At 32.4% G+C, this 22,453-nt stretch overlaps 1 pseudogene; it reads left to right on the forward strand.

Annotated features, from left to right (window-relative positions):
* The first annotated feature begins 11,111 nt into the window (after nt 1–11,111).
* Nucleotides 11,112–21,416, forward strand: LOC149577138 (alpha pinene synthase, chloroplastic-like; annotated as a pseudogene).
* Nucleotides 21,417–22,453: the final 1,037 nt, after the last annotated feature.

A 22,453-nucleotide genomic window follows, 5' to 3' on the forward strand; every position in this document is an offset into this window, starting at 1 on the left:
GAAAAGAAATCAGTTAGCTCATTTTATCACTTGAAAAGGAATTAGTTAGCTCCTTTTATCACTCAAAAAGGAATCATTTAACTCCATTGATCACTCAAAAAGGAACTAGTAAATTCCTATTATCACTCAAAAAGGAACCAGTTAACTCCTTTTATCACTCAAAAGAAACCAGTTAACTCCCTTTTCATGAGGAAGTTTCCTTTATGAATGGCTCTCCTCTTCAATCTTGACCATCCATTCGGATTAATCTTGATCGTCGATCAGCTCTTGGATTCTATAAAAGAAGCTCTCCATTCCTCATTACAGAGGATGAATTTTGGAATTTGCATCAAACTTATGCTGAAATTCTTGCTCACTTTGCTCACATTTGCATAGCTTTATTTATTTTATTGTAATATCATTTAGATTTTAAATATGCATCCATTTAGCATACTATGCTTCTTCATTTCTTAGATTAACAACTGTGTCTCTCATCCAGATTAATTGCACTTTAATTTAGCTACATAAATCCTTCATTCCAAAGGTCTAGTTGCCTGTTTCTCATTCTAAGAGTAAAGGCATAATCCTTCTAGTTAAAAGGCAACAAGTCTCTTTGTTAGAATTTTTGGATAAAAAATACAATGTTTATTTTAGGATGATCTCAAAGGTAATGACCATGTTGAAGTGTTTGTGAGAATTTGAGGCTCGCATTTCACATTTACACTCATAGTTTAAACAAAGTGAGGATACGACAAGTTGATGCATGGAAATTGGTGGGATCTATTTCAACCTTCAGCCATAAAAGAAAAGGTGTTAGAGTGAGTTGGAATATAGGGAAAGTTTTCTTGTTGAGGATGTTGACTTGGATAGAAAAACTACGACCTTGTAAGTACTATCAGATCTTTGCAGATCAAAGTTTGTCGTATTCTTGAAAATTGAAGTTACAAGGTTTTTAAACAAAGTGATAACATGAAAAAGTGACATGTGGAAAGAGGTCTGAGGTGTGCACATGATTCCAAGATAGTGAAGGCTTGTAAAATTATAAGTTGCGATGATGCCAGGAAGGGCAACGCAGTCAAGTTTTACGGCTAGTGCAAGATTGCATGCAGACTATTTAACCCTAAAGTATATGTTGTGATTCTACATATGAAAGGAAAAATTTTAACAAAAATGGCTTGTTGCATGCTCGTAGTGAGTTAAATGAGACCCCAGGTTAAGGTGGCGAGGTTGCGATGGTTTGTGTTCGCATGATCGCTAGAGTTAAAGTTGAGTTGAGAATTCATGTTGCGAAGTGGCGATCAAGGTTAATGTCCAATGCCTCACATGTTTGTAGGTCATCTTAGTCAAAGGAAGTGTTATGTTGAGATTTTGCAAAAAGTAATCAGACACTTAAGCTAACAGTTATTCATAGCATTGCAAGGATAAAATAAAAACTGACAATTAAGTTGCAAAGCCATGATGGTCATGAAATAGTCAATGTAAGCCTTTCTCACGTGATCACAAAACTAAGCAATAAAGAAGAATAAATAGTTGTGAAGGTGTGGAAAATTAACCAAGTACTTAGGGCCTTTGGAGTAGCAGAATTGCAAGGGTGAGCTCACAGTTAAGGATAATTGCTCTAACAATGCAATAAGAAGAAAGGTTGTGGATCCAACAAATTAGATATTGACATGTGGCAAGCTCCAAGAAAGATGAAAATTCAAATGGAAAGTTGGGTCATATTTTTAAGGAGTGTTGATAGATAAAAGAAAGTGAGATTCATTCAATATCACTCAATCAAAAAAAGATTCAAGGTTACATTACAAAACGTAACAAGGAGACAAGTCAAGCCAATTAGATGTTGACACATAGCTTTCAATGAGTAGTCAACTGAGTTTGACCTTAGGGTGGTAGAAATTTATGCTTCAAAATGAAGATTTGTGAGCTAGACATGAATGAAAGAGATGAAAGATGAACATTGAGTTAATTTCTCAATTTTATACAGCCTAATGAAGATTGGATTTTCAAGTGGAGTAAAGTTATAGGGAAAATAAAAATTTTGGAATGTCCACCAAGAAAGAAGTAAATGTTGTGGAGGTTAATTGGAGAAATGAAGATCTTGATGGTAGAAGCAGTTGAAGATTCTAAAAGCCAAGAAAACAAAGGACAAGAAAAATTAAATGAAAGACTCCCATGGAAAATATCATCATGCCAATTTTGCGGCTGCTATCCTGGTTTTGTTTTAGTACAAAGAGTGTTAAGTGCAATATTATTGGTATCTTTGTATAATTTTTCTTTCAGTTAGATTTTGACAAGTTTCCTCCCATCTATAGCTTGTTGCAATCCTTTATAAGGATTTCCTAGATGTGGAATAGAGGTCAAAAGTCTATAAATTTTTTAGTTTTATGTTATTTATAGTCCATCCAGTTTTGTTGATTGTATGAATGTATTCAATCTTGTAAACTTGAAGATATAATCAGTATGAATTATCAAGATGTCAATTTTTTCATTATATTGTGAGTCTTTATTAGTATTGTATTCATTTTTAGAGGAAATTATGCATATCTATGTATCTAGGTTTTGTCTCCTTTCTTGTATATATGTGATCTTGGGATTGAATTGAACAATGTTCTTTTAGTTTAATGCAATTTAGATAAAGTGTATGTCCCTTATTGATTTCTTTTGAATCAAAGAATTAAGTAATTACTTTTAGTAAGTGCTAAGGTTCCAGATATATTAGAGGGATATGATAAGAATGAGATTCAGAGTTCACTATTGACAAACTTAATTGCATGTCAATTAAATAGGTTAAAGTTGTTGTTTTTAACTCTATATGACAATGGATAAGGAAATAATCAAGTAATTTTAGTTGCAATTTGATGGTTCTTATGGTTGAAAAATACATATATCAATCAAAAACCAATTTCCCATTTATGTAATGAAGAACTAAAGTTTTTGGTCAGCACTTATTTGTAATAGCTTTTCTTTTTATTATAACTAGCTATTGTAATCAAAAAGTTTGTTACAAATCTAAGAAGAAATTGTGACCATTATCTACTATAAGGGATAGATTTGAAAGAAGAACTATAAGTGAGCAAGTATCTAAAGAGAGGATCAAATAACTTATCACATTCATATCCCTAGGGTGCACTAGCCTTGGCCCTGCAGAACCAAAATTGTACAGAGTTTAGTGTACTTTGTTGAAGTTGGTTCAAAGCCAAGATTAGTCTTGTTGAATATAGAACCTAGCTAGTCCTTAGGTTACTTTTCATCTTCTGCTTCCTGATATTAAGTTTAGAACAACCTAGTAGTCCAGAAAATAGGCAATAGTATGTAAATTACAATATTTTCTCACCGAGATACTAACATTGTGAATGAACTAGAAGTATTGCAAGTGTATATGTATGAGTATGACAAGAAGTAGATATGAAGCATCTACTAATAGAATCGAATCCATGAGATACCAAGGTATTGTAAGGAAGAACAGGAATGTGTGTGCTCTCATGTGATTTTTAGATAATATGCAACTTACATTTGGAAATCATTAAGATAAGGATATATTTCATTTGATATTTTATTTTATTTATGATATAAAATGGATTGATATTTTGATGTTGTTCCTATGAATGTAACAACTTGGAAATGACACACCAAAAAGAATAGAGGGATATTGTTGGAGAGAGGTAGCCCAACCTTGGAATTCAGACACTCACATGGAAAATGGTCTTTAAAATAGTATTCATAAATGGGTGATTTTCCTTCTTTTATTGAGTTTATGTGTATTAATATCATCCTTAAAAAGCTTGTGTGTGTCAAATGCATCTCAATCATCACTAGGTTTCAACTAAGGAAAATAAAATTTTATTTTACTTGAGTAGATGAAAGTAAATAACATAAGTTATTTTATGAATATTAATTATATGAATTCCAAACTTTCCTTGGATATGATTGTGAAGTTAAATTGTCGCATTGAGGATGATCTATTTTCTAAGGGTGGAACAATGTCACAGTCCATATTTTTCTTATGTTTCCACATAGATTAATGTTAGACAATTTATTATAAAATAAAATAATGTTGATTATAAAATTTAATTTACATTATGGACTACAAATATTTATTAGTGCAACCACTTGTCATTGTCGATAGTTGAAGATTAGGAAAAATCTTTATCATAATCAGTATCTTTTTTGAGAGGCATTAAAGAAAGGATTTTTTGTCCCTCTAAAACCACTCTTTTCTTCCTTTCTTTATGTTTTTTTCTTAATGCTATTCTTTCTTTTCCCTTACTCCTGGATGTTGTTTCCCAGAATCACTTGTCAAAGCTTTCCTCTATGATTGATAGAGAGAAAAAATGATTTAAAAAAAAAGAAATTTCCTTAAATAAAAAATTTAGCTTGGGAAAAGAGTGGCCTTTTTAAGGGGAGATTTTACTCCATTTATGATAGGCTAGGAGATTGAGAATAGTGTTGCATAGGTTGATCAAATGACATAGGACTAAATAGGGCACTAGAAGGCAAAGGGACTTCCAATAGAGTTCCTAAGACACTCAATTTTATCCATGTTCTTCCTACTATAAAAATCTTGCTTAGACTCATGCTCAGAATTATTTAAAGGTTTTTGTTTCTTTTGAAAAATTAAATCTTAAATCTTGGAGAAATACCATACATTATTTTTGTATGCTTCTAGCATTATAGAATATGGTTGGTTGAATGATGTGCACTAATTAGTCTTTTGTTTGTATGTTCAACCTTCCATAAATGATCACCTATGAAAGCATTAGAGTAGTAATAACTATTAGAATAGACTTTCTTTTTAATTAAAATATAAAATTCTCCTACAAAACTAACTCTTAGCTTGATCTAATGTGATCTTGTCTCTGTTACTTATGATAATTGCACCCAAGTTGCAAAAAGGTGTATTTGTGTGTGGGGATTTCAACCCTCGAGAGTTATTTTGTGCATGTCCTCATTGCATTATTTAAATGTTATTTTAATTTTCAATTGATCTCCTAAGAACACATAGTTGTTGGATTTAAATCCTTGAACCACTAAGGGAAATAGTTTAGTTAGTCAAAGATAGCCCACCTCATATAGTTTATCTGGTAATGAGTTGTGAGTGTAGTCATGCCTTGGGTTATTGGAGACTTATCTTCGATAATTAGTTCTATTAGAATGATCAATATGGAGACTTCTTTTTCATATGCTTTGGTTTTTCTAAGCTTATAACATATTGTTAGTTTAGCATTAGGTAAGTGAGGCACTTTTAATAGATAAAATTTTCGGCATAATTTATTTAAATCACCCAACTAGTTACATATGGGTTCTATTGCACACATAGGATTCTAGATATTTTCTTAAAGAGGAATAAGTTGCTTGATAAGACAGATGGAAACTAAATAATAGAAAGCCTTTGGGAGATCTGCTACAATATTTTTTCCTCACAAAATTGTAGTCATTTTGTGACAATATTAAACTAGGTAGAAGTTGTCTAAGAAAAAGTAAATGATATAGGAATGAGTTATAGCCTCACTCAAGAAAAGGTGCTGAATAAATAAATAAAAATAGAAGTCAAGTGTTGTTATTGGTTGATTCTTTTTTTTAATGGAAATATTACCTAGGTAAATTTGAAGATGATTGATAAGTTAGATCCACTATTTCTTGAATTAGAAATATATGTTTAGGTTTTTATTCTTCCAAGATGTAATGTTCAAGCTGAATTAACTTATTGAATTAGAAGATGTTGACCTTAGCAGCTAGATGTCAATATTCCTTATCATATGAAATGGGTGTATCTTTCTTTATTGTGAACCTAGTTGCCATAAGAGGGAATCACCATTGAGAATTATTAAAATTGTATGATCAACAAAGAGATCCTTAGAGTTAAACTTGGTTGTGCCTTCTTACTTTATTATGTCGAACTATGGTTAACATTATGGAGTGGTGATTCTATTAAATTTTGATTGAATTTAGCGTTTACCACTAGTGGATTTATTGAGATGTTGTTAGCTATTTTTACTAAAATTTTACTAAGAGAGTGATTGCTTTCATTTATTATACCTACAATGGGCTTATTGTCATATGTAGTGTATATGAGTTAGATGTTGGTTTAAGTATAGTTGGTGTTTCATGCACCTTTGAAATACTTAATTATGAGACATGTTTGGATTAAAATAATATTATTCAATTACCTCTTATGCTTATTTGTAATAGGAGAATTATGGTTTCTGTTGCTTTATCACATCTTGAACTAATCCATTTGTCTTATATGATAGATTAATGTTAGGCTTGTGGGATACTGTTAATGAGATATGTTCAATGCTATAATCATGTTTCTTAATTATTCAAAGATATAAGTGGTATTCCACACAATTCCATTACTTCTCTTAGTTTTTCTTATTTAGACTTCCTCATTATCGAATTAAGTATCTTTCATATTAGGAAAGATTTTTGGGAAGCTTAATAGCTTTGTGGTAGGATGGTAAAGCACTCCTACAATATTCTCACCCTTCATGTATCTTGCATAGGTTTTGGAGCCCCTACCAGAAAGATCATCATGTTTGGGACACTTTTTCAAATCTTCTACTAACAAACAATCTCTTGGATATATTAGTTAATTTATTTCATTGATCTTGTTAAAAATTTAGATCACATCTGGTTATATTATTTTGTCATGTTGAATATAGATACATTCTTTATTTGAATGGTTTATTATTATTGTTTACCAGTGAATGTGCATATTAACCTTAATGCTTGTTGACTTTTCTATTTTTTATGGAGATTGCTGATGTGGCTCCTATTTTGTAGGGTTGGTCTTTACATCATAGATAGGGCTAACAAATAATATTAGCTTATATGAACTTGATATACTCAAACAAGTATGATTTTGGCAAGTGGTACAAATTATACAAGAAGATAAACAGAGACAAGAGGCTTGGGAGCACTGGATAAAGTGCACAAACACACAAACAATATTGAATGAAAGGAAGAATTTGACAAATTAATGCATTTATTTACTAATAACTATTTGTTATGATGCATAATAGGGAAATGTTGAAATTGCTAAATTGTCCAATTGCAGTAAGTGTTGCAACAAGCATCAAAAGCACAATAGAAAATGGTGTCATTGATGAAGCAGTGGAGAAGAAAATCCTACTTTGTGAAAGCCGATGCATAATGTTGACAGTGAATGTATGGACACAAGAAAGATTGGTGAATGGAGTTAGCATATCTTGCATAAAGGATCAATAATTATTGCAGTCCACCATGGAATGAGAATGACCCCAAAATTGTACTAATAATTCTCTTGTCATTAGACAATCAAAGGACAATACTGCTAACCATGGTATGGGCTATAACAATCCACAATTCTCAATAGATAACACTAAAGAATGCAACAATTAACATTGGTAGAACAAAGAGGCAAGGTCTAACATTCATAGCTATATCAAGAGTGAAATCGTTAAACAACCTTTACATCCAACTGATGTTCTCTTTTGACAAATACTCAAAATGCAAAATAGCAATACATAGTTCTAAGAAATTTAAAGGAGGAAGTTTGATTGAGGAATCTTTGCTGTCAAAATTTAAACTTTTGCTTGAAATATTGTCAGATCAGTTTTTAAAATTCAATCTTTTTTAATATTATAGAAATTTGTTTAAAATGAAACTTGAATCATGCAAATCTTCCTTTACAATTAATTAGCATTGCTTGTTCAAATGATTTCAACTTTTTTAACACTCTTCATAATATTTAAAAAATGGAAATTAAGTTATTTTCATTTTTAAATTGATTTGTTGTATTTTTTGTATTTTTTAATTAGTTATATTTTTTTAATTTGAAAAAATGAATATTTAAAAAGTAATTGGTGTAAGATAAACTCAAAGAAAGAGTTATAGATATAAATATTAATCAAATATTATAAATATATTGTCTTATTTTACATAGTATTATAAATATATATATTTTGACAAAATCTGATATATGTGAAGATTTGTAAAATGTAATATCATTTTAATATCTTTTATTATTTTTTAAATATCAAATTGTTTGAACTTATCATATTAAATTCAGATAATAATAATGACTATCAACTAATTGTTGCATGCACAAAAGCATGCAACTATAACAAATCCTAGTTTATATTTTAAATAAAAGATTTCAAACGTGTGGGTGTTGTGAACATGCCCTCTTGTAGGTGTGTCAAAATATGTATAGTTGTACAGCTGTGGAAAGATATCATCTTAATCAACTGATAAAACTCCTCAAAACTAAGTTAAAAGATTTTAGAAGTGTGGGTGTTGTGAACATGCCCTCTTGTAGGCATGTCAGAATATGTACAGCTATACAGCTGTGGAAAGATGTCATCTTAATCAACTGATAAAACTCCTCAAAACTAAGTTAAAAGATTTAAAATGTGTGGGTGTTGTGAACATGCCCTCTTGTAGACGTGTTAGAATATGTATAGCTATGGAAAGATGTCATCTTAATCAACTGATAAAACTCCTCAAAACTTAGTTAAAAGATTTAAAACATGTGGGTGTTGTGAATATGCCCTCTTTTAGGCATGTGAGAATATGTACAGTTATGGAAAGATATTAGATAATAGACTATTTGTGGGAGCTTTGTTCTCAAAATTTAAACTTTTGGTGGAAATATTGTCAAATCAATTTTTTAAAATCAATCTTTTTTAATATTATAGAAAATTTCTAAAAATGAAAGTGGAATCATGCAAATCTTCCTTTACAATTAATTAGCATTTCTTGTTCAAATGATTTCAACTTTTTTAACACTCTTCATAATATTTTTAAAATGGAAATTAAGTTATTTTTACTTTTCAATTGATTTATTGTATTTATTGTGTTTTTTAATTAGTTATGATTCTTTTAATTTGAAAAAATGAATATTTAAAAAGTAATTGATATAAGATAACTCAAAGAAAGAGTTATAGATATAAATATTAATCAAATATTATCAATATATTGTCTTATTTTTAATATTATTATAAATATATATTTTTGACAAAAATTAATATCTATGAATATTTGTAAAATGTAATATCATTTTAATATATATATCAAATTGTTTAAATTTATAATATTAAATTCAAATAATAATGACTATCAATTGCATGTAACAGCAACACCTCCTAGTTTATTTTTTAAATAAAAGATTTAAAATGTGCGAGTGTTGTGAACAAGCACCGGCTATGGTGCAACTTATTTGCACTGTGCCATTTAGCCTTTCCAGTGTTTCCGTTAGTTTACCTTCCATGCATCATCTTGCAACTCCCCATCTGTATGTCTTGCGATCTAACTATAACTGTCAAATCCATTGCACTTACTGAGTATTGTTTTTAAACTTTTCCTTGATATTTTTTATGGGTGGATAGTTTGTATGTGAAACTTAAAAGAAACTATATGTTACATGGTATTTATATATATTACATTGTATAATATTATATCCTAACATACAACTTATATATTATTTATTTATTATTATTTATAATAAAATTAATATTATTTGTAAGTTGTATGTTAGGATATAATATAAATAATAATAACTAAATAAATAATATATAAGTTGTATGTTAGGATATAATATTATACAATGTAATATATAAAAATACTATGTAACATATAGTTTCTTTTAAGTTTCACATACAAACTATCCACCCATAAAAAATATCAAGGAAAAGTTTAAAAACAATACTTAGTAAGTGCAATGGATTTGACAGTTATTGTCAGATCGCAGGACATACGGATACGGAGCTGCAAGATGATGCATGGAAGGTAAACTAATGAAAATGTTGGAAAGGCTAAATGACATAGTGCAAATAAGTTGCACCGTAGCCAGTGCCGTTATGAACATGCCCTCTTGTACGCGTGTCAGAATATGTACAGCTATGGAAAGATGTCATTTTAATCAACTAATAAAACTCCTCAAATCTAAAATCTAAGTTAAAAGATTTAAAATGTGTGGGTGTTGTGAACATGCCCTCTTCTAGCCGTGTCAAAATATGTATAGTTTTACAGCTATGAAAAGATGCCATCTTAATCAAATGATAGAACTCCTCAAAACTAAGTTAAAAGATTTAGAATGTGTGGGTGTTGTGAACATGCCCTCTTTTAGGCGTGTCAGAATATGTACAATTGTACAGCTGTGGAAAGATGCCATCTTAATCAAATGATAAAACTCCTCAAAACTAAGTTAATAGATTTAAAACATGTGGCTATTGTGAACATACCCTCTTGTAGGTGTGTCAATATGTACAGTTGTACAGCTGTAGAAAGATGTCATCTTAATCAACTCATAAAACTCTAAAGTAAGTGGTTATACTCATGCTTTGTACGTTTGTGATCCTCTTTTCCAATATTGCCTAAGCAGTGGATGCCTGTCTCTGCTCAGTATAATTTTTTATTTATAAAAGACTAGAAACCACGTGGGTTGTACTGAACATACTGTGTTATTCATGGGGACAATCCGACACAGCCGAACAAATGGACAACGTCTATACAGCCACGAAAATGCACTTTCATACGAAAGAGAGGACTCAGTTAATTTTTTAAAAAGTTAGGAAAAGCAATGTAAAGGAAGTGTATTTTCGTGGCTGTATAGCCATGGGCGAACAAACGCACCTCCACCATATGACTATTTTTTTAAAATTGATTAATTGGTTTTAAAATTACAATTAAACATAGGCATGTGTTTCTTACACGACTGTTTGATAATTTGATAAGAAGGAAGAAGAAAATTAATGTGTTTTTGGGTTATAAAAGTCTCTGAGGAAATACAAATTGCACAATCAAGGCCAAGTGTTAGAATAATGTTTATTTATTCAGTCGTAGAAATGCATTTAATTCATTTCCAGAACTTTCTAATTATCTCATGAATAATATGTAAATATAAATATATATAGAAATCTTTAAAATGTTTCCTTTCTAGAAGTATGTATAAGCTCTATAAGTAGAGCATTCCTCTCAGCCATTAATAGAAGAAGATAAATTATAGTGCTTTAATAATAAAGTATACATATTTGATATGTTCAATCTTTTGCTGCTCTGTTCTTTTAGCTCTGTCTTTACTCTTTGTGCTGCTACTTTTAATTAGTTCAACACCAAGAAATATCCCCTGCTAAATCAGCCATTTAAGTACAATGGCTCTCATGTCTCTCTCTTCCCCCGCCATGGTCTTTTACTTCAAATCTAAGCCCACCCATCTCATCATAAACAATTCTCCCAAATCATTCCCAACATTAGGTAGAAAGTATAGAAGAAATCAGACAATGAATGTTAAGGCCATGGCTACCACCAGTGTTGAAGGTGTCCCTAGGCGAACAGGAAATCATCATCCCAACTTGTGGGAGGATGATTTCATACAATCTCTCCCAAAACTGCCTTACGATGTAACCTTCTTTGCTATTCCATAATATGAACTAGAATGCTATTTTTTTTGTGCCTCTCAACTATTATTTTTCAAGTATCTTATTTTTCATGTATCTCAAATGTTGTTATTCTAGTATTGAGATTTTTCAACTATTAATGTTTCAGATCTATTATATAATCTTTGTTAGAGTTTCATCTGAATGATGAATCATGTAATATGATTTGATAAACTATTGTTTCATTCTGATGATGGATCATATAATATGATCTGAAACTTTGATAGTTAAAAACTAAACGCTCAATACTAAGACTATGACTGTGGAAACTACCCATTGTTATGTTATCATTCTAATACAGATTACAATGTTTTTTGATCTATTTTTATTTGCCTGTAATTTTTCAGGCTCCTGAATATCATGAGCTTGCTGATAGACTTGTTGGGGAGGTCAAAAACATGTTCAATGCACTGGGTGCTGCTGATTCTTCTTCACAAAATATCTTGAAACGTCTTGAAATTGTGGATAAAGTCGAACGCCTCGGAATCGGGCGACACTTCCAAACAGAAATAGCAGAAGCGCTTGATTACGTTTATAGGTACGTTTTAACAAAGAATAAGATTGAAATGTTTAAGGTTTGATTCTTAAGTTAAAAATGATAAATGTTGATTTATTTTTAAAAGTTTAATTTTTTTTAATGATATTTCAGAATTGTCTGTTAAAAGTATGATTTGGAAGTGAAGTTTATTTGAATTACAGGTTTTGGAACGATATGAGTAAAGATCTGAATACTGCGCCTTTGGGACTTCGAATCTTACGACTTCATAGATATCCAATATCTTCAGGTCTGATGTACATACTTTACTGTATTAGACGTATATTTGAATATCCTTTACTGTATTAGTATATTTAAATTCCAGATTAACTCTAATAACTTCTTGATTTATGATTTTCTCATAGCCTAAATTTCTTTGGCATATCAAACTATTCTTAATGTTCCAAATCTTGAGCATTATTAGATGAAATTTAAGGAGAAAAAGGATACTTTGAGTTTACTGAAATATCTAATATTTCGCATATTTCAGTCTAGATTAATTATGTTTCAGCTATAATACTGGAAAATTAAAAATTTCAAAGCTCAAGAAGCTACCAAAGAATTAATCGTTATGCATAAAATCTTCCTTATCTGTGAATTTTGTGAATATGTTTTGTGAAACGTAAGTATTATGAAGGGGCATTTTTTTGGCCCATAATTGCTCGGATAAGACTGACATTGCACTTTGTCTTTTAGCCAAATTCCCTTTGTGGCGACCGCGGTGATATACCGTCTTTGTTGGCTGCAGTAGATACGCAAGATATTATCTGGCATATGATACCCCAGGGATTATTGTACTAGAAATTTAAAAGAAATCGCATGCCTTATCTAGGCTTCGATATTTGCAAAGTCTGGGATAGATAAAGAATAGTTAGAAATAATTAAATAGGATTTTAGGAAAAGTAATATGGAGTAGTATACTTAACATTTGAAAAGATGTTCAAGAGTTAAAATATAAGTTTTTTTTAAAAATACTTTCGGAGATATAATGTAGATGAGTATACTAAACTCTTGAGACGATGTTAATATGTTTATAATACAGGTGTATGGAGAAGTATGTTCAAGAGTTGAAATGTTTGTTTATCTTTTGGAATAGATGAATATACTAAAAATTTGAGATAGTGATGAAGATGTTTATAATATAGTTATTAAAATCTTTTCTTTTCTTTTTTTGGAATACTCTTGATGAATTAGAGGACGAGATAAAAAGTATTATGAATTTATATCGAGCCTCATTGATTTCCTTTCCAAATGAGAAGATAATGGATGAAGCTAAAGCCTTTAGTACCATCTATTTAAAACAAATCTTTCAAAAGTCTCACATTCCTAGTGCCTATCTTCTAAAAGAGGTAATAATGATACATGTACACACACACTATTATATCTACTAGTTATGCGAAATGAAAAGTTATATAAGAAAGCACATAGATAGAAGTTATATTTATTTTATCTAAATATTCCTTTCTTTTGTGCATGCAGATAACATTTAACTTGGATTATGTGTGGCGCACAAATTTGCCAAGATTGGAAGCAAGAAACTATATGGATATCTATGGTGATAATATTTCATGGCTAATGTAATTCCAATGCTTCTTTAAAGTTTTATTGATGTTTATCATAATTTTAAATTTTAAATAAAAAATTCTTAGAAACTTATGTATCTAATCATTGATTTCCAGGGATATGGATGATAAAAATATTTTACATCTGGCTAAATTGGATTTTAATATCTTGCAATCAATGTATTGACCAGAGCTTCAAATGATCTCTAGGTGAGTTGATTGAGAGAATTTATTTTTTATTACATCAACATTTTAAAGCATGCTAGTATATGTCATATTATATCTTTCATTTTAGGTATTTGAGATTAGACATGAACTTTAATTACATAATTAAAGCACTATGGAATTTATAGATTCATATTTTTTTGTGATTCTAGAAAACAGTTGATAAAATTATTTTCATTGCATAATCTTTATTTTGGTTTTTTTTTTTATAATTTAAATTCATATAATTCAATTCACATAATATTTCGTTTATCTCTTATACTTCTGAATTTATTTATTTTGCAATTTTTAGATGGTGGAAGGATTCAAGGTTGAATAAATTGGAATTTTTTCATCATAGACACATTGAATATCTCTTTCAAGGATGTGCAATTATTGGAAACTGTAAATATTCAGGTTTTAGAATTGACTTTGCAAAATATTATGCTCATGCAATAATAGTTGATGATATCTATGACACCTATGGTTCTATTGAAGAACTTAAACAATTTACGAAAGTTTTCAAGAGGTAAGTATTCCTCTAAGAAATATTAATACTAAACATTAATTTTTTTGTAATGCAAATAATGATATGTAGAATTGAAATGTTATTTAGGTGGGATTCCTCTCCTCCAGAAGATCTTCCAGAATATATGAAAATTGCATACTCTACACTTTATGATGATATTAATGAAAGTGCACAAGAGGCAGTGAAGATTCAAGGCCGTGACACCCTCCAAAATGCTCGAGATGCTGTATAAATAAAAATATCTTAATTTTGACAATATATTATAGATTTTGAATATTTACATTCGTTACTGATGCATTATTAAATATTTAACTCGGCCCCTCTCATTTAATTAGTGTTATAAATAATAATATAAAATTTCATGATTGTATTTGAGTAAAATATATTTTCATGTGTAGTGGAATTACTATTTGGATGTTGTGATGCAAGAAGCTAAGTGGAATTCCATTGGCCACATGCCAAACTTGAAAGAATTTTTAGAAAATGGAAGAGAAAGTTCAAGCTCTCATGTAACAACATTACAAGCTTTATTAAGATTAGATGTAGTTCTAGAAAGTGAATTTCAAAAATTGATCACCCATCTAAGTTCAATTATCTTTTTGGATTGACGCTTAGATTAAGAGGTGATACTAGGACCTTCAAGGTATGTAATAACACATCAATTTTATAGGTGTAAGAAATTATATAAGAAAAATATTCTATCATTATTTATATCGTAACTATTTATGAAACTAAATGTCATTTGTTTTATTTTGAAGGCTGAAGCAAATCATGGAGAAGTCACTTCATCTATTGCATGTTTTTTAAAAGAGCACCCGAAATCTAATGAGAAATATGCATTGAAGTATCTTCAATTTATGCTAGATGAACATTTGAAAGAATTAAACTTGGAGTATTTGAAGAATGATGGTGTTCCAATTCACATCAAGGATTTTTCTTATGACATGTCAAGATGTTTTGAAGTTTTCTAAAAAGTGTTGGAATATTTAATGCGGTTGTTGTCTTGCCCCTTTGAGCCAAACACCCACCTAGCACCTGACAACCAGCAGAACAGCCAAAAAAATTTATACGAGTAGGTGAGATTTTCAAATTTGGAAATTAGAGGGAAAATCATTTTAGGTTAGAAGACAAAAGAAATGCTATTCCATTCGACCAGACAGAGAGAAGGAGAAGAAGTTGAAGAGCTCAAAAGTTGTACAGTAAAGGAAGAAGGAAGAAGTCAATCAGCAGATCCAGTCGTCAGAGTGCAGAGAGAAGGAAGTTCATTTTGTGCCTATAGTTGCACGTGTTCATTCTCTGATCATTCTGTACATTTATCATTTTGTTGTGTTTGTCCTGTTGAAGTAGTGAATTCTCCAGGCACCATTGTATGCAGCCATTAGAGCTGCAAGTTTAAGGTTTAAAGTTTAAAGTTTATTGAAAGTTTGAAGTTTTACCATTTTTTTAGGTTTTTTCTGGTTGAAGCCGAATGCTCCCAGATTTTCTAATAGTTTAAATCTTAGTTGAATAGAAAAGCAAGTAGGCATACTTGATTCTATTGTTCTTCCTCTTCTATTCATTGTATTTGAGAAACTTGGTTCAAAGGTTAAAGCTCAGCTCTCTGGTTTTAAACATGAAAGCATTCACGTTAGATTTTTTCTAAGTTATAAATTTTATTAGTTGGAGCCGACCTTACTCGGCATCCATTGTCTCTTTCAAGTGCCGAGCTAACTTAGCACCTATTCTTTATGTGTCGAGCTCACTCAGCACCTATTGCCTATCACTCGGCACCATCTTATGCTGAGCAAGTGCCGAGTAAAACTGGCACTCAGCACCTTCATGTTTCGAGCAGTTTTTAAGTGCCGAGTAAAATTTTAGGTTTAGGGTTGTGAGTATTAAATTAAATTTTAATATATTTCTCACATGTTATCAGAGCTTTGAGGCCCCACATCCATAGTGAGTTAGGGCATTTGTTTTCTTGGGATATTTGACATGACAGGAGATGTAGGAAAGATATGGTAGTAGCCACCACCCTTCAATGGGCAAAATTATGATACATGGGCAAAGAAAATGAAAACCATTATGGTTGCAAATGATTTGTGAGAGTTTGTAGTTAATGGGTTCAATGATGTAACAGACCCAACTCAGTATGCTGCTCTCACAAATGCATAGAAGACTCATTTGAAAGAGTCAAGGAGGAAAGATGCAAAGACATTAAGTCTTATTGAAGCAGCAATAACAAAGACAGTATTCCCAAAGATTGTAGCAGTAAATTATGCAAAGGAAACATGGGATATCCTTGAGATGAACTTCAAGGGGACTGATAAAGTTCGTACTGTAAAGCTACAAAACATTAGGAGGGAGTTTGAGAACCTTCAAATGAAGGAGAATGAATTAGTTGCAGACTTCAGTTCAAGGACCTCCAATGTGATTAAAGAATTGAAGTCAAATGGAGAAGACTATCAAGAGCAGAGAATAGTGGAAAAGATATTGAGGAGTTTACCTCATAAATATGACAATTTGGTCATGACCATAGAAGAGGAAAAAGACCTCACTGTTTTGACAATGGATGAGTTGATGGGTACACTTCAAACACATGAGCATAGGATCAACAAATCTACTTTTTCATCTTCCCAAGAACAAGCATTCAAGGCTCAGACAAATCCAAGAGGAAGGGGGAGAGGAAGAAATGGCTCAGTCAGAAACCCCAGAGGAAGAGGCCGAGGAAATGGAGGACAAAGAAATTCTGCAGCAGAAAGCTCAGCAAGAGCAGATGGAGCAAATAACTCACAAAATACTTCAAGAGGAGGTAAGAAAAACTACAACTCAAATAAGAGTAATGTAGAATGCTACTACTATCATAAATATGGGCATTATAAAAATGAATGTTGGAAGAAGCAAAAAAATTAGTCAGGACAAGCAAATGTGGCTGACGTGAATATGGGAAGTGAAAACACTGCCTTCATCATGTGTAATGTTGGTGAAGAAGGAAGCCCTAAGGTTTGGTACCTCAACAGTGGATGTAGCAACCACATGAGTGGTAATGAAACTTTTTTTTCATTCATTGGCAAGAGTTTCAAATCTGAGATTAAAATGGGTAACAATGAAAACCTACCAATTGTGGGCAAAGGATCAATTATGGTCCACACCAAGAAAGGTGAGAAGAAGGAAATACAAAATGTGTATTTTGCCCCTGGTATGAAGCACAATTTGATGAGCATTGGTTAGCACATTCAAAATGGATACAAAGTGCTAATGGAGAATGACATGTGTGTCATTCAAGAAAAGGATGGGAGCAAGAACTTACTTGTAGCAGTTCAAATGACAAAGAATAGAATGTTCCCCTTGAGGATAGAGACATGTTTCTCATCTCAATTTGGTGTTGCACCTCCCACACAATCAGCTCTAAGGAGTGTGATTGAAGACCCCTCGTGGATATGGCACCTCAAGTATAGTCATCTTGGCTATGCTGGTTTAAATTTATTGTCAAAGAAAAGAATGGTAGAAGGTTTGCCACGTATAGGAAATTCATGTGACAAGTGTGAGGCTTGTATTTTGGGTAAGCAACATAGGCTTCCCTTTAATTTTGGAAATTCTAGGAGGGCTAGATATCCTTTAGAGTTAGTGCATACTGACCTAGTCAGTCCTATGCAAGTTACTTCCATTAGGGGGAGTACTTATTTCATGACATTCATTGATGATTTCAGTCGTAGGACATGGGTGTATTTCTTAAAGAATAAATCTGAAGCATTTGATAAATTTGTAGAATTTAAAGCCCAAGCTGAAAGAGAATGTGGACACTATATTAAGGTCCTTAGGTCAGATAGAGGAGGGGATTATACCTCCAATTCTTTTGTAAATTTTTGCAGGAAACATGGCATCAAGAAAGAACTCACAGCTAGCTATACACCACAGCAGAATGGAATGGCTGAAAGAAAGAACAGGACCATTGTTGAAATGGCAAAGAGCATGATGAAAGAGAAAGGTCTCCCAACTGAATTTTGGGGAGAGGATGTGGCAACAGCAATTTACCTAATCAATAGGTGTCCTACAAAGGCAGTTTGTGATAGAATTCCAATGGAAGCATGGTCACAAGGAAGATGGACAGTTGAACACTTAAGGGTGTTTGGATGTGTTGCATATGCACATGTGCCTAAAGAAAAAAGGAAAAAATTGGATGACAAAGGTGTGAAGTGCATCTTCACAGGGTACAACTCATAATCAAAGGCATACAGATTGTATGACCCATTGAACAACAAGATGACTCTTTCAAGAGATGTGGAATTTCTTGAAAATCAATCTTGGTATGGTTCAATTAATGAGTCACCAAGCACTTCAAGTAAAGTGCCAATTATGAGTGAAGAAGATGATGATGAATAGCAAGAAGAAGGAGCAAATAGAAGAAAAGGCAAGCAACCTCAGTCATTGTTGAGCTCCTCTAGGCATGACCGAGTGTCAATGCCAAGTAACAGAGAAGACCAAACTAGTTGGTAAAGCAACAGTAGTGAAGATTCTGATCCCACACTCTCCTCCCTGTTACCAAGAAACACTAAGAGTCTTAGGGAGATATACCAAGATGAAAGGTATGAAGATTATGATGAGAGTGTTAATTTTGCATTATTTTCTCATAGTGATCCAATATATTTTGAAGAAGCAATCAAAGAGAAGAAATGGTGTAAAGCCATGGATGAGCAAATAGATGCTATAGAAAGAAATGAGACATGGGAGCTAACTGACTTGCCTCCCAAGAAGCAAGTGATTGGAGTGAAATGGGTCTACAAGACCAAATGCAATGTTGAAGGAAAAATTGATAGGCATAAGGCAAGGTTGGTAGTCAAGGGCTACAAACAATAGTATGGAAGAGATTATGATGAGACATATGCCCCAATTTCAAGAATGGAAATCGTGTGTGCTATCATAGCAATTGTAGCTCAGCACAAATAGAAGGTATTTCAAATGGATGTCAAGTTCGCCTTCCTAAATGGTATATTGAAGGAAGAAGTATATGTGGAGCAGCCACCTGGTTATGAAGTTGCAGGTGAAGAGAACAAAGTATATAGGTTGAAGAGAGCTCTTTATGGGCTCAAGCAGGCTCCACGAGCATGGTATAGTAAGATTGACTCATATTTGATGAGCAATGGCTTTAGCAAAAGCAATGGTGAGCCCACTGTTTACATCAAGGCAGCATATGGTAATGTATTGATTGTTGTCTTGTATGTAGATGATTTAATTTTTACTAGTAATGACAATGCCCTAATTGGTGAGTTTAAAGAGACCATGAAAAATGAGTTTGAGATGACAGACCTTGGTCTCTTGAAATACTTTCTAGGCATAGAAGTAAAACAAATGCATGATGGTATCTTCATCTCTCAAGAAAAGTATGCAAGGCAGATCTTGGAGAGATTTAAAATGCAGAATAGTAAGGCAGCCCCCACACCAATAGCAATAGGTCTGAAATTGAGCAAGGAAGACTCTAGCAAGAGAGTGGATCCAACACTATACAAGAGTATGGTTGGATGTTTAATGTATTTGACCACAACTCGGCCAGACCTAATGCATGTAGTAAGTTTGATTTAAAAATTTATGGAAACACCAAGGGATTTCCATTGACAAGCGAGAAAGACGATCCTAAGGTATGTGAAAGGTACCAAGGCATTTGGAATTTTGTATACTACAAATGATGATTTCAAGTTGGTGGGTTATACTAATAGTGATTGGACTGGAAGTTTAGATGATAGGAAGAGCACTTCTGGATACATGTTCCATATGGGATCGGGTGCAATTTCATGGGCATCCAAGAAGCAACCTATTGTTGCTCAATCTACATTAGAGGCTAAATACATAGCAACAAATGTAGCAGCATGTCAGGCTATTTGGCTAAGGATGATCTTGACAGATTTGAATGAAAGGCAAGAGGATGGAACCACAATTTATTGTGACAACATCTCATCAATTGCATTGTCCAAGAATCCAATCTTCCATGGGAGAAGCAAGCACATATAAATCATATATCACTTCATCAGAGAGTTCGTGGAGAATGGGGATGTCAAAATAAAATTTTGTAAGTCTGAGTAGCAGCTAGCAGACATTTTCACAAAGCCATTAGGCATTGGAGCTTTTGTACACCTAAGAGAGTGTCTTGGTGTAGTTGATGTGGATCAGTTGTGATCCTTGTTTTGTTTGGCTCAGGACAAAGGGGGAGTGTTGGAATATTTAATACAATGGTTGTCTTGCCCCTTTGAGCCAAATGCCCACCTACCACCTGACAACCAATAGAATAGCCAAAAAAATTTATATGGGTAGGTGAGATTTTTGAATTTGGAAATGAGAGGGAAAACCATTTTAGCTTAGAAGACAAAAGGAATGCTATTTCATTCGACCAGACCAAGAGAAGGAGAAGAAGTTGAAGAGCTCAAAAGTTGCAGAGCAAAGGAAGAAGGAAGAAGTAGATTAGCAGATCCAGTCGTCAGAGTGCAGAGAAAAGGAAGTTCATTTTGTGCCTGTAGTTGCACATGTTCATTCTCTGATCATTCTGTATGTTTATCATTTTGTTGAGTTTGTCTTGTTGAAGTAGTGATTGCTCCAGGCACCATTGTATGCAGCCATCAGACCTACAAGTTTAAGGTTTAATGTTTAAAGTTTATTGAAAGTTTGAAGTTTTACCATTTTTTTAGGTTTTTTCTAGTTGAAGCCAAATGCTCCCATATTTTGTAATAGTTTAAATCTTAGTTGAATAGAAAAGAAAGTAGGCATACTTGATTCTATTGTTCTTCCTCTTCTATTCATTGTATTCGAGAAACTTGGTTCAAAGGTTAAAGCTCGGCTCTCTGGTTTTAAATGTGAAAGCATTCACGTTAGATTTTTTATAAGTTATAAATTTTATTAGTTGGAGCCGACCTTACTCAGCATCCATTGTCTCTTTCAAGTGCCAAGCTAACTCGGCACCTATCCTTTGTGTGTCAAGCTCACTCCGCACCTGTTGCCTGTCACTCGGCACCATCCTATGCCGAGCAAGTGTCGAGTAAAACTAGCACTCAGGATCTTCATGTGCCAAGCAATTTTTAAGTGCCGAGTAAAATTTTAGGTTTAGGGTTGTGAGTAGTAATTTAAATTTTAATATATTTCTCACAGAAAGAAATGGATTTAGCATTTCTGCCAGAGATATGAAGAATCATGAACAACGAATCCTTATTGAACTAGTTAAAATGTAGTACCTTAATATTTGTATCTCTTTGCTAATTTAAATAATCTACTGACAAATAGAACATGTGATTGACTCCAACCAGTTCCAACAGAGTTATGTCGGTGTTGATTTCCCACAAAGTGAAAGATGACTTTCTTGGTATTATTTCCCAAATGAATAAAATACAATTCTTGGTGGTGGAAAGCTAGGGTGATATAGATGACTTGTATTGCGATGTTATACAACTTTCTCAATGCACTTATTGTCTCTGTATCACCAGGGAGATTTAGGAAACATGTCCTCAATGAATGACAATCAAACTTTGAAAATATCATATCACAAACAAATACATAGTTTGGTAGGAATAAAAATAGCCCAAAAGTGGTCTCCGCAAATTATGGTGACTTTCTTCAAGAACCACGAGCCATGAAAATAAAGGATAGAGCATATTTTATACTCCCATGTCCACAAGATGGGATTTGGATAATCAAACTTTGTAAATATGAGATCACAATATATATATATATATATATATATATATATATATATATAGTTTGGAAGGAATAAAGATAGTGAAAAATGGTCACCCTTAAATATCACATACTAAGGGAAGAATTAAGTTTAGGAAAAAAAAGTCAAATTTGACTATTTAACACTTTTGGTTTAGGAATTAAGCTTAGTGTGTAATGCTTAAGTCATTCCATGTAAAAGTGGTTTCCATAAATTATTGTGACTTTCTTCAAGAACCATGAGCCATGACAAAGGATAGAGAATATTTTATATCCACAAGATGGGATATTGAAGGACTATGAAGGCTTAGGGACCCATATAACTTAGTTCTTGGACCTTTGAAATTGGCCTAAAGCATGGTGAAGCCACAATTAATAAAGATAAGCTTCTAACATATGTTGTGACTTCTATCTATTGTGAGATAGTGTGTGTTGTGCAGATCAAAGGTAGCACAAGTGAGTGCATCAACATTGATCTCCATTGCACACGATGCATCCAAGGAAATGAGTCATAGATTGCTTTGATGTTTGTTGTGCAAGGCTAAGGATACCTCAA

The sequence above is a fragment of the Cupressus sempervirens genome, chromosome 1 (genome assembly GCF_028749045.1).
Source record: "Cupressus sempervirens isolate cs-2001-9-10 chromosome 1, ASM2874904v1, whole genome shotgun sequence".
Taxonomy (NCBI): Eukaryota; Viridiplantae; Streptophyta; class Pinopsida; order Cupressales; family Cupressaceae; genus Cupressus; species Cupressus sempervirens.